The following is a 12,705-nucleotide window of genomic DNA, read 5'->3' on the forward strand; positions in this document are numbered from 1 at the left end:
TTATTTTATTTTGTTTCTACTTACAACAAAATACTTATTGTTGCTATTTTTATTTTTTTTCTAGTTTTTTTGTTTTGTTTTCTGCATTATTTATTTCCTTTTGTTTTTGCTTTATTTTTTAATTCTTTTTGATTTTAGGTCAGCAAAATTATAAACTTTCTGTTAGTGCCATTAGTTTTAGAAAAATTATAAACTTTCTGTTAGTGCCATTAGTTTTCAAATTTGAATAGTTAAAATTTGAATTCTTTGAAAATTGTTTGAATCACAAGTTTGTGATTAACTTACTAAAAAATGAGAATAGATGAAAGTTGAAAGTTTCTGTTAGTGCCATTAGTTTTAGAAAGTTGAAAGTTAAAAGTTGGCATGGGCCAGGGACTAATGGTCATGGTATTACGAGGGCCGAACCATAAGACATGAAAGCATTTCAAATGAACTCTGAAAAAGTTGAAAGTTGGGATGGTATCATAATTTCACCCACATAGCATGTGCATGTACAAAATGGACAATGGTAGCATGTTCGTGTGTTGCAAAGTTGCGGGAGAAAGTCTTCACTTTTTCTTCGCTTGTTTCATTTGCTTATTGCACCGTAACCATGGATAATCTTCATTGTTTATCAGGATGCTTGGGTCAGCCTTGACATTGAAGGGAGGAATTTCATGAAACTTTTCATAATCTTCAGACATGTCTGTCTTGCCGTCCACTCCTAGGATGTCCCTTTTTCCTGAAAGAACTATGTGGCGCTTTGGCTCATCGTATGATGTATTCGCTTCCTTATCTTTTCTTTTTCTCGGTTTGGTAGACATGTCCTTCACATAGATAACATGTGCCACATCATTGGCTAGGACGAACGGTTCGTCAGTGTACCCAAGATTTTTCAGATCCACTGTTGTCATTCCGTACTGTGGGTCTACCTGTACCCCGCCGCCTAACAGATTGACCCATTTGCACCTAAACAAAGGGACCTTAAAATTAGGTCCGTAGTCAAGTTCCCATATGTCCACTATGTAACCATAATATGTATCCTTTCCGCTCTCGGTTGCTGCATCAAAGCGGACACCGCTGTTTTGGTTGGTGCTCTTTTGATCTTGGGCGATCGTGTAAAATGCATTCCCATTTATCTCGTATCCTTTGTAAGTCAATACAGTCAAAGATGGTCCCCTGGACAACAAGTACAACTCATCAAAAACAGTGTTGTCACCTCTGAGACGTGTTTCCAACCAACTGCTGGAAGTCCTGATGTGTTCACATGTAATCCAGTCATCGCACTGCTCCGGGTGTTTGGAGCGCAGACTGTTCTTATGTTCATCAACATACGGGGTCACCAAGGTAGAGTTCTGTAGAACTGTGTAGTGTGCTTGAGACCAAGAATATCCGTCCCTGCATATTATTGAGTCTCTTCCAAGAGTGCCTTTTCCAGTCAGTCACCCCTCATACCGTGATTTAGGGAGACCTATCTTCTTAAGGCCAGGAATGAAGTCAACACAAAACCCGATAACATCCTCTGTTTGATGGCCCATGGAGATGCTTCCTTCTGGCCTAGCGCGATTACAGTCATATTTCTTTAGGACTCCCATGAACCTCTCAAAGGGGAACATATTGTGTAGAAATACGGCCCCAGGATGACAATCTCGTCGACTAGATGAACTAGGACGTGTGTCATGATATTGAAGAAGGATGGTGGGAACACCAGCTCGAAACTGACAAGACATTGCGCCACATCACTCCTTAGCCTTGGTACAATTTCTCGATCGATCACCTTTTGAGAGATTGCATTGAGGAATGCACATAGCTTCACAATGGCTAATCGGACGTTTTCCGGTAGAAGCCCCTCAATGCAACCGGAAGCAGTTGCGTCATAATCATGTGGCAGTCATGAGACTTTAGGTTCTGAAACTTTTTCTCTAGCATATTTATTATTACCTTTATATTCGACGAGAAGCCAGTCGTGACCTTCTTACTGAGCAGGCATTCAAAGAAGATTTCTTTCTCTTCTTTCGTAAGAGCGTAGCTGGCAGGACCTTTATACTGCTTCGGAGGCATGCCGTCTTTTTCGTGCAAATGTTGCAGGTCCTCCCGTGCCTCAGGTGTATCTTTTCTCTTCCCATACACACCCGAGAAGCCTAGCAGGTTCACGCAAAGGTTCTTCGTCACGTGCATCACGTCGATTGAGGAGCGGACCTCTAGGTCTTTCCAGTAGGGTAGGTCCCAAAATATAGATTTCTTCTTCCACATGGGTGCGTGTCCCTCAGCGTCATTCGGAACAGCTAGTCCACCGGGACCCTTTCCAAAGATTACGTAGTGTAAATCATTGACCACAGCAAGCACGTGATCACCGGTGCGCATGGCGGGCTTCTTCCGGTGATCTGCCTCGCCTTTGAAATGCTTGCCTTTCTTTCGACATTGATGGTTGGTTGGAAGAAATCGACGATGGCCCAGGTACACATTCTTCCTGCATTTGTCCAGGTATATACTTTCAGTGTCATCTAAACAGTCCGTGCATGCGTGGTATCCTTTGTTTGTCTGTCCTGAAAGGTTACTGAGAGCGGGCCAATCGTTGATGGTCACGAACAGCAATGCCTTGAGGTTAAATTCCTCCTGTCTGTGCTCATCCCACGTACGTACACCGTTTTCATTCCACAGCTGTAAAAGTTCTTCAACTAAAGGCCTTAGGTACACATCAATTTCGTTGCCGGGTTGCTTAGGGCCTTGGATGAGAACTGGCATCATAATGAACTTTCGCTTCATGCACATCCAAGGAGGAAGGTTATAAATACATAGAGTCACGGGCCAGGTGCTGTAATTGCTGCTCTGATCCCCGAAAGGATTAATGCCATCCGCGCTTAAAGCAAACCATACATTCCTTGGGTCCTTTGCAAACTCATCCCAGTACTTTCTCTCAATTTTTCTCCACTGCGACCCGTCAGCGGGTGCTCTCAACTTCCCATCTTTCTTTAAGTTCTCACTGTGCCATCGCATCAACTTGGCATGCTCTTCGTTTTTGAACAGACGTTCCAACCGTGGTATTATAGAAGCATACCACATCACCTTCGTAGGAACCCTCTTCCTGGGGGGCTCACCGTCAACATCACCAGGGTCATCTCGTCTGATCTTATACCGCAATGCACCGCATACCGGGCATGTGTTCAAATCCTTGTATGCACCGCGGTAGAGGATGCAGTCATTAGGGCATGCATGTATCTTCTCCACCTCCAATCCTAGAGGGCATACGACCTTCTTTGCTGCGTATGTACTGTCGGGCAATTCGTTATCCTTTGGAAGCTTCTTCTTCAATATTTTCAGTAGCTTCTCAAATCCTTTGTCAGCCACAGCATTCTCTGCCTTCTGCTGCAACAATTCCAGTACGGTACTGAGCTTTGTGTTGCCATCTTCGCAATTGGGGTATAACCCTTTTTTGTGATCCTCTAACATGCGATCGAACTTCAGCTTCTCCTTTTGACTAATGCATTGCGTCCTTGCATCGACAAAGACCCGGCGGAGATCATCATCATCGGGCACATCGTCTGGTTCCTCTTGATCTTCAGCAGCTTCACCCGTTGCAGCATCATTGGGCACATCGTCTGGTTCCTCTTGATCTTCACCAGCTCCCCCCGTTGCAGCATCACCGTATTCAGGGCGCACATAGTTGTCATCGTAGTCTTCTTCTTCGCCGTCTTCCATCATAACCCTTATTTCTCCGTGCCTCGTCCAAACATTATAGTGTGGCATGAAACCCTTGTAAAGCAGGTGGGAGTGAAGGATTTTCCGGTTAGAGTAAGACCTCGTATTCCCACATTCAGTGCAAGGACAACACATAAAACCATTCTGCTTGTTTGCCTCAGCCGCATCGAGAAACTCATGCACGCCCTTAATGTACTCGCGGGTGTGTCTGTCACCGTACATCCATTGCCGGTTCATCTGCGTGCATTATATATAATTAAGTGTCCAAATTAATAGAAGTTCATCATCACATTAAAACCAAAGTGCATACATAGTTCTCATCTAACAACATATAGCTCTCCAGAGCATCTAATTAATTAAACCATACATTGAAACTATGTAAAACATTTCAATGCGAAAACAAATGCGATCATAATCACAACCAAGGTAACAATTGATCCAACGGCATAATGATACCAAGCCTTGGTATGAATGGCATATTTTCTAATCTTTCTAATCTTCAAGTGCATTGCATCCATCTTGATCTTGTGATCATCGACGACATCCGCAACATGCAACTCCAATATCATCTTCTCCTCAATTTTTTTATTTTTTCCTTCAAAAAATTGTTTTCTTCTTCAACTAAATTTAACCTCTCGACAATAGGGTCGGTTGGCATTTCCGATTCACATACATCCTAGATAAATAAAATCTATGTCATGTTGGTCGGCATAATTTTCATAAACAATAAATGAACCAATAGTTATAAAGATAATATACATACCACATCCGAATCATAGACAGGACGAGGGCCGACGGGGGCAGATACCAAAACCATCGCACTATATAAGATGCAATAATAAATATAAGAAAATGATACAAGTATCTATCTAAACATACAAGTAAGAATATTTTTCCTTTCAGAAAGAAGATAAGAACAAGAGGCTCACCACGGTGGTGTCGGTGATGAGATCGGCACGGGTGATCGATGGCGGTGAAGACGGGGAAGGGGCGTGACGGACCGCTAAATCTAGACAAATCTCGAGGAAAATGGAACTTGGAGGTCGAGCTTGGAGAGGAGAAAGCTGAAGTAGTGTGGCTCGGGCATTCCATCGAACACCTCATGTGCATAGGAGGTGAGCTAGAGCACCACAAAGCCCTCTCCCCCTCGGCCAGAAAAAACAAAGCACTGTGCTCTGCTCTTGTGCGAGGGGGTATATATAGGCACCTCATTGGTCCCGGTTGGTGACATGAGCCGGGACTAAAGGGGAGCCTTTGGTCCCGGTTCAAGCCACCAATCGGGACCAATGGTGGTGGGCCAGGAGCGAGGCCCATTGGTCCCGGTTCATCCCACCAACCGGGACCAAAAGGTCCAGATGAACCGGGACCAATGGCCCACGTGGCCCAGCCGGCCCCCTGGGCTCACGAACTGGGACCAATGCCCACATTGGTCCCGGTTCTAGACTGAACCGGGACTAATGGGCTGACCCGGCCTGGGCCAAAGCCCTGTTTTCTACTACTGCAAGTTGCACCTCAAGAAAAGAGAGAGTGGATTGGTTATGTAGCAAGGTTGGTGAGGTGGATAGCTTGCATGCTGAGATAAATAGGATGGTGGGGATCGAAAGTGTTGTTCTGTGCTCGAGCACATGTGCCCTCGATATCTTCCCCCTTCGTTCCTCTCGAGATTGCCAACGCACACCATAGGCCCAGATATATATCAGGTATTTATATTAATAAACAGGCCGATGGCCCACGCCTCCACCACAGCGGCTCGGAATTTGATTGACGAGGTGGGCCGTGAGACACCAGATTCTAGACTAACGCAGCTACCAATCGTATCCTGCAAGGTTCGTGTTCATCCCGTCTCCCCCCTCCCTGCAAAACACTAACATTCATCAGCCACCCTTCTATAAAAAAACCCTTAAAAAAACATTCAACAGCCATATGCAGCGACGGAGAAGATACAAACTAAGACACTCCTGCCAGAACGTGATGCATACATGATCAGATGGAGCATAAACACCGGAAGATCTAGCTGATCTCAAGCTCTGATCCTACAGCTTGGTTCACGGTACTCTCAGAGCTACCTCGAACCTGAAAACAGAGGGACAACTATTATTTCAAGATAGTCCAAACATAGTCGACACAAGCAATCAGAAACCTATCTCTGCTGATAGTACGCACAGCTTCGAGTTCGCATCAGGCTCTGTTATGGTCGATCCAGATCCAGATAGCTTTGAAGGAGCCACGCCAATTTGCTCCCATGCAATTGCTAGAGGTGAGACAAACTCCAGCGGCTACTCTGCTCCCGTTTATGTAAGACAGCCTCTGCCTTTCATGCTCTAGTGTTTCGAAATTCAAATCAGATGGAAACATCGAGAGCGCGCAACCTGCGGCATGCTTACACTTACCAGCAATGCAACCTCCCGAGTTACTGTCATTAAATATTATGCACCAATGAACAAGAAACACTAGAGACACAATCGTCCCCAACAGCCAGGATGAAAAACTGAACACAATGGATGCATTTGCATGAACTGTTGCATATTGCTCAGCAGTGCACACGCACCAAGACTATAAATTTAGGATTACATATTCAGAAAACTTACAATTACAAGACTGTATAAATTCAATGTCACATATTCAGAAAACTTAGTATTACCTAAGAATTCAATTATGTATAAATTTAGAGTTGCGCTCATCAAATTTAGAGTTACACTTCAACGAAAATTCAGAAACAGTACTAGCAGTCAAACTCTTTCCTTGGATAGTCATAATCCTAGGAAATCCTGAGAACATGGATTCACAAACCATAATGGGTTTTATCAAACATGGAATCAGGATAAGTTCAGAATTACAACGTCAAAAATGATGACGGACACACTAGTCCGACAAACATTTTTTGGTCCCATATACTAAAGAAGCACACAGTGAAATGCGTAAAACTGAATGGATTCTTGTGAGCATAGTCCCTCTGATATTGTGTAAGGTGAGCAGGCAGAATATACCTTGCATCTCTGGTCCACCTATTAACTATGTGCTTCTATGGAATTTCTTTTATCCTGATGAAATCGAGCACCTGAATGCAACCAAAAAACAAGATGTTCAGCATATTTAGATTATGTGATACCTCACATATATTCAATTGTAGCACATTCAGACTACCTTCAGGACATGGCTACGTAACAATCCCATGTGAGCAAACTGACCACACTCGCATTCAAAGTTTCAAACTCGTCACCTCCAGGACCTTGTGTTCTCAACACCAGCTTCACCCTGCAACATGTTATCAATTAAAAACATTAGAAGTAGTCTGGAACCAAACTGAAATTATTGATCAGAAACCACCAGAAGCAAATTTTACTACTCACCGAGCACCCACACACTATCTCCTGGATGCACTTTGTCCTCTCGGCATTTAGCCGGCTCTTCCCATACCAGATGCCAAACCCCTTCTCCCATCAGTACAGATTGTAGAAGTTGTACAACTCTCCCTAAGAGTTGAAAGTAGGACCAAGAACCAGTGTGATCACGTTTTCAGCTAGGTTCTCTGCGAGCATCTGGCTGCCTTCTCGAACGCACTGATACGATTTGGGCACGGTGTTCTGCTAGGAGCGGCGGCACCAATCCTAAGCCCGCAAAACAGCTACACATAGCATCAATTTTACAAATGCAGAGAGCAGTCAACCTGCAAACACAGGCACATATGGCATGAATTTTCTGAATGCAGAGAGGAATCAGCCTGCAAACATGAATTTTCTGAATGCACAGAGCAATCAGCCTGCAAACACAAGCACATACAGCATGAATTTCCACAATGCAGTGAGTAATCAGCACTTGTTCTAACTGTACAATTTCTTCAGTCATGTGTAGGTTTGTTTCCTAAATCCCTGAATATCTGATGGGATGTAGCTTGTTCTTCACTAACCTCGTGTTCCATCCCGGCGCTTGGGGATTCACCTTCATCGTTGACAGCTCTGGCGGCAGCGGCGAGCTCTCCCTTTTGTCGGCTGCCGCCTCCTTCGCCGAGAAGATTTGTGCTTTGCCCCTGTCCGCCATCCGATGTTGCGCCGCCTCGCGCTCCGCCTGATGTGCCACCTCAAAATCCGTCACCGTAGGGCCATTCACAACCACAGGGGCAGGCACAAAGTCTTCCCTAGCTCAAGCAGAGTGGATCTGAAACTTGGAAAAAAAAAGCCACCCTCTGCATCAGCTAAGCCAGTGGCCTAAAAATGGAGATGGCATCGCCAGAAAAGTAGAGATCCAAGTACCTGCCGATCGTCTGCATCAGAAACACCATGGTCCGTGGCCATCGGCACTCCTGGCCTCTATCCTGCAGTCCTCGGCTTCCAAATGATCCACGCGCTGGGCGAGAAAACTCTCGCTCCTACAACCAGTACACGGGAAGTGAACTTCCCGAGCCATGGATCAGATGACGCCGCCGATTCTGATCCACGGCTCACCTCGCCGACGGCGGGCGGCCATCTACCACCCAGCACAGCCGCGTACGTATTCCCCAACAGTATTCATTTTCTAGCACACCGCAACCCCATGTATAAAAAATGGCTCCGATCTATACGCGCTAACCGACGACCTTGATATCGAGCGCATCTGAGCTCGCGCTCAGTTACTCCGCGTCCAGTGGGGATCAACTTCTCTTATATATATATAGGATTTGTGTACTGAAGTATGTACTTCAATTTAAGTACTTCGATTGAATTCAAGTGTTGTTATTAATGATTTAGTGAGTTAGCTGAATTTTTCACAGGTAACTATACTTTTGATAGTTAACTAGATTTTTCATAGTTAACTGAATTTTTCAAAGTTAACTGAATTTGTCCACAATTAACTGTACTTGTGACAGTTAACTGAACTTTCACAGTTAACTGAACTTCTGGCATTTTCACAGTTAACTGAATTGTGTACTTAAGTATGTACTTCAATGTGAACTCAGTGCACAAAGTTAACTCAAATTTTGTTTAAATGTCAGAAGATAACTGAATTTGTCTCGGTGCACAAAATTAACTGAAATTTTGTGCACTGACAGTAGTTAATTGAATTTGATTCATTTCACAGAAGTTAACTGAATATGTGCACCAGTTAAACTAGCATGCTATGTACCATATGGACCATAGTCATTGCTCTTATCTATTTTGGGAAATTGGTTGCAGCACATTGTTGCATATGGACCCTACTCATGGCATCTCATGTTGTATCAATAGACCACATGCAGACATTCACATTCATAACTGACCACAACATTCATAACTAACTAACTACATCATTGGATAGCATAGCATCATAGTTCAACATCATAGTTCAGCATCATACTTAACAGCACCCGTACAAATAACTTATATGCTCTACATATATGAGCACACCTAACAACATTGCCAAAATATTTATAACTTATATGCTGCACTATACCAGCATACCTAATGTCTTCTTCAGCTCCTGCTTCTTCATGGACAGCATCCTCCTTCAGCTTCAGTTCTCCTTCAACAGCTTCAGCCGCTCGGAGCAGTGCACCACCCCATCTGCAGGCCTCTTGTTGCTTGTATTCTTCTTCTTCTTCCTGCCTGCCCCTTCTTCCTGCACACGCACCTCGTCCGCCTCGTTTGCCTCCTCTTGCCTGACGACGACGAAGTCGGGCACATCCGACAGCGCGTCCACGTCGATGGGGAGGTTCACAGCCGATGCTGCGATCTGCACCTCATCCGGCTCGTCGTCAGAGAGGACGATGACGTCCACCTCCCACTCTTAAGACGACTCGGTCTCCGGGTCGTAGCCAGAGTCCACGTCAGACTCAAGGTGCGCGTGCTCCGAGTCCGAGGACGAATCCGTGTCGGAGACGTCATCGGGAAGGAGGAGGTCAGGCTGGAACCTATCCCAGTATGCCGTGGTGATTGGCGCTGGGATGGAAAGGACGACATCGCTGATTCGACTGCTGCGGCGGCTCGTTGGCGGACCGGTACATCCACCAGCGCACGCGCTGCCCAGGATCATCGGACCGTGTCTTCCCCATAGCGAACTGCATGATCTTCGCCGGATGGACGCCGACGATACCATACGGGCCGGTGGGAGTCAGCAATCGCAGAAGTGCAGGCGTGGGCGAATGGTCACGTGAGCTAGCTGTGGGGGAGGTGCGCTCGGGTGCAAGACATTAGGGATGCGCTGGAGCTAATTAGCTACTCTGCCTATCATTAATTAGTTCAAAACTAATTATTCTAGTAGATCGAGTATTCGGTAATGTTCTTTTGGTGGCTTCTTTATTTTGAACAAGTGTAATGCCGAATATATTGTATACACATGAACTGATATCCCTATATATAATGAAATTAGAGTGTTATGTTAATCATATAGAATGTTAGCACTAGTAGAAAACAGGGCTTTGGTCCAGGCCAGGTCAGCCCATTAGTCCCGGTTCAGTCCAGAACCGGGACCAATGTGGGCATTGGTCCCGGTTCGTGAGCCCAGGGGGCCAGCCGGGCCACGTGGGCCATTGGCACAGGTTCATCTGGACCTTTTAGTCCCGGTTGGTGGGATGAACCGGGAGCAATGGGCCTCGCTCCTGGCCCACCACCATTGGTCCCGGTTGATGGCTTGAACCGGGACCAAAGGCTCCCCTTTAGTCCCAGCTCATGTCACCAACCGGGACCAATGAGGTGCCTATATATACCCCTTGCTCGCGAGCAGAGCACCCCAGTGCTCTGTTTTTCTCTGGCCGAGGGGGAGAGGGCTTGGTGGTGCTCTAGCTCACCTCCTATGCACACAAGGTGTTCGATGGAATGCCCGAGCCACACTACTTCAGCTTTCTCCTCTCCAAGCTCGACCTCCAAGCTCCATTTTCCATAATATTTTTCTAGGTTTAGCGGTCCGTCACGCCCCGTCCCCGTCTTCACCGCCGTCGATCACCCGCGCCGAGCTCATCACCGGCACCACCGTGATGAGCCTCTTGTTCTTATCTTCTTTCTGAAAGGAAAAATATTCTTACTTGTATGTTTACATAGATACTTGTATTATTTTCTTACTTTTATTATTGCATCTTATATAGTGCGATGGTTTTGGTATCCGGCCCCGTCGGCCCTCGTCCTGTCTATGATTCGGATGTGGTATATATATTATCTTTATAACTATTGGTTCATTTATTGTTTATGAAAATTATGCCGACCAACGTGACATAGATTTTATTTATGTAGGATGTATGTGAATCGGAAATGCCAACCGACCCTATTGTCGAGAGGTTAAATTTAGTTGAAGAAGAAAACAATTTTTTGAAGGAAAAAATAAAAAAATTGAGGAGGAGAAGATGATATTGCAGTTGCATGTTGCGGATGTCGTCGATGATCACAAGATCAAGATGGATGCAATGCGCTTGAAGATTAGAAAGATTAGAAAATATGACATTCATACTGAGGCTTGGTATCATTATGCCATTGGATCAATTGTTACCTTGGTTGCGATTATGATCGCATTTGTTTTCGCATTGAAATGTTTTACATAGTTTCAATGTATGGTTTAATTAATTAGATGCTTTGGAGAGCTATATGTTGTTAGATGAGAACTATGTATGCACTTTGGTTTTAATGTGATGATGAACTTCTATTAATTTGGACACTTAATTATATATAATGCACGCAGATGAACCGGCAATGGATGTACGGTGACAGACACACCTGCGAGTACATTAAGGGCGTGCATGAGTTTCTCGATGCGGCTGAGGCAAACAAGCAGAATGGTTTTATGTGTTGTCCATGCACTGAATGTGGGAATACGAGGTCTTACTCTAAACGGAAAATCCTTCACTCCCACCTGCTTTACAAGGGTTTCATGCCACACTATAATGTTTGGACGAGGCACGGAGAAATAGGGGTTATGATGGAAGACGGCGAAGAAGAAGAGTACGATGACAACTATGTGCCCCCTGAATACGGTGATGCTGCAACGGGGGGAGCTAGTGAAGATCAAGAGGAACCAGACGATGTGCCCAATGATGCTGCAACGGGTGAAGCTGCTGAAGATCAAGAGGAACCAGACGATGTGCCCGATGATGATGATCTCTGCCGGGTCATTGTCGATGCAAGGACGCAATGCGAAAGTCAAAAGGAGAAGTTGAAGTTCAATCGCATGTTAGAGGATCACAAAAATGAGTTATACCCCAATTGCGAAGATGGCAACACAAAGCTCGGTACCGTACTGGAATTGCTGCAGTGGAAGGCAGAGAATGCTGTGGCTGACAAAGGATTTGAGAAGTTACTGAAAATATTGAAGAAGAAGCTTCCAAACGATAACGAATTGCCCGACAGTACATACGCAACAAAGAAGGTCGTATGCCCTCTAGGATTGGAGGTGGAGAAGATACATGCATGCCCTAATGACTGCATCCTCTAATGCGGTGCATACAAGGATCTGAATGCATGCCCAGTATGCGGTGCATTGCGGTACAAGATCAGACGAGATGACCCTGGTGATGTTGACGGCGAGCCCCCAGGAAGAGGGTTCCTGTGAAGGTGATGTGGTATGCTCCTATAATACCACGGTTGAAACGTCTGTTCAGAAACGAAGAGCATGCCAAGTTGATGCGATGGCACAGTGAGAGATGGGAAGTTGAGAGCACCCGCTGACGGGTCGCAGTGGAGAAAAATCGAGAGAAAGTACTGGGATGAGTTTGCAAAGGACCCAAGGAATGTATGGTTTGCTTTAAGAACGGATGGCATTAATCCTTTCGGGGAGCAGAGCAGCAATCACAGCACCTGGCCCGTGACTCTATGTATGTATAACCTTCCTCCTTGAATGTGCATGAAGCGGAAGTTCATTATGATGCCAGTTCTCATCCAAGGCCCTAAGCAACCCGGCAACGAAATTGATGTGTACCTAAGGCCATTAGTTAAAGAACTTTTACAACTGTGGAATGGAAACGGTGTACGTACGTGGGATGAGCACAGACAGGAGGAATTTAACCTTAAGGCATTGCTGTTCATGACCACCAACGATTGGCCCGCTCTCAGTAACCTTTCAGAACAGACAAACAAAGGATACCACGCATGC

The 12,705-nt window shown here is 45.3% G+C and overlaps 2 long non-coding RNA genes across 2 annotated transcripts; both read right to left on the minus strand.

The window, feature by feature from the left end:
• Window positions 1–6,363: 6,363 nt before the first annotated feature.
• On the minus strand, window positions 6,364–7,107 carry LOC119314768. Its single transcript, XR_005152461.1, has 3 exons — window positions 7,029–7,107; window positions 6,823–6,933; window positions 6,364–6,736 (listed from the first exon to the last, which is right to left on the minus strand). It is a non-coding gene; the product is annotated as an uncharacterized LOC119314768 (long non-coding RNA).
• Window positions 7,108–7,201: 94 nt separating this feature from the next.
• LOC119314829 lies at window positions 7,202–8,159 on the minus strand. Its single transcript, XR_005152484.1, has 3 exons — window positions 7,929–8,159; window positions 7,586–7,839; window positions 7,202–7,345 (listed from the first exon to the last, which is right to left on the minus strand). It is a non-coding gene; the product is annotated as an uncharacterized LOC119314829 (long non-coding RNA).
• Window positions 8,160–12,705: the final 4,546 nt, after the last annotated feature.

This window comes from Triticum dicoccoides, chromosome 1A, assembly GCF_002162155.2.
Source record: "Triticum dicoccoides isolate Atlit2015 ecotype Zavitan chromosome 1A, WEW_v2.0, whole genome shotgun sequence".
Lineage (NCBI taxonomy): Eukaryota > Viridiplantae > Streptophyta > Magnoliopsida > Poales > Poaceae > Triticum > Triticum dicoccoides.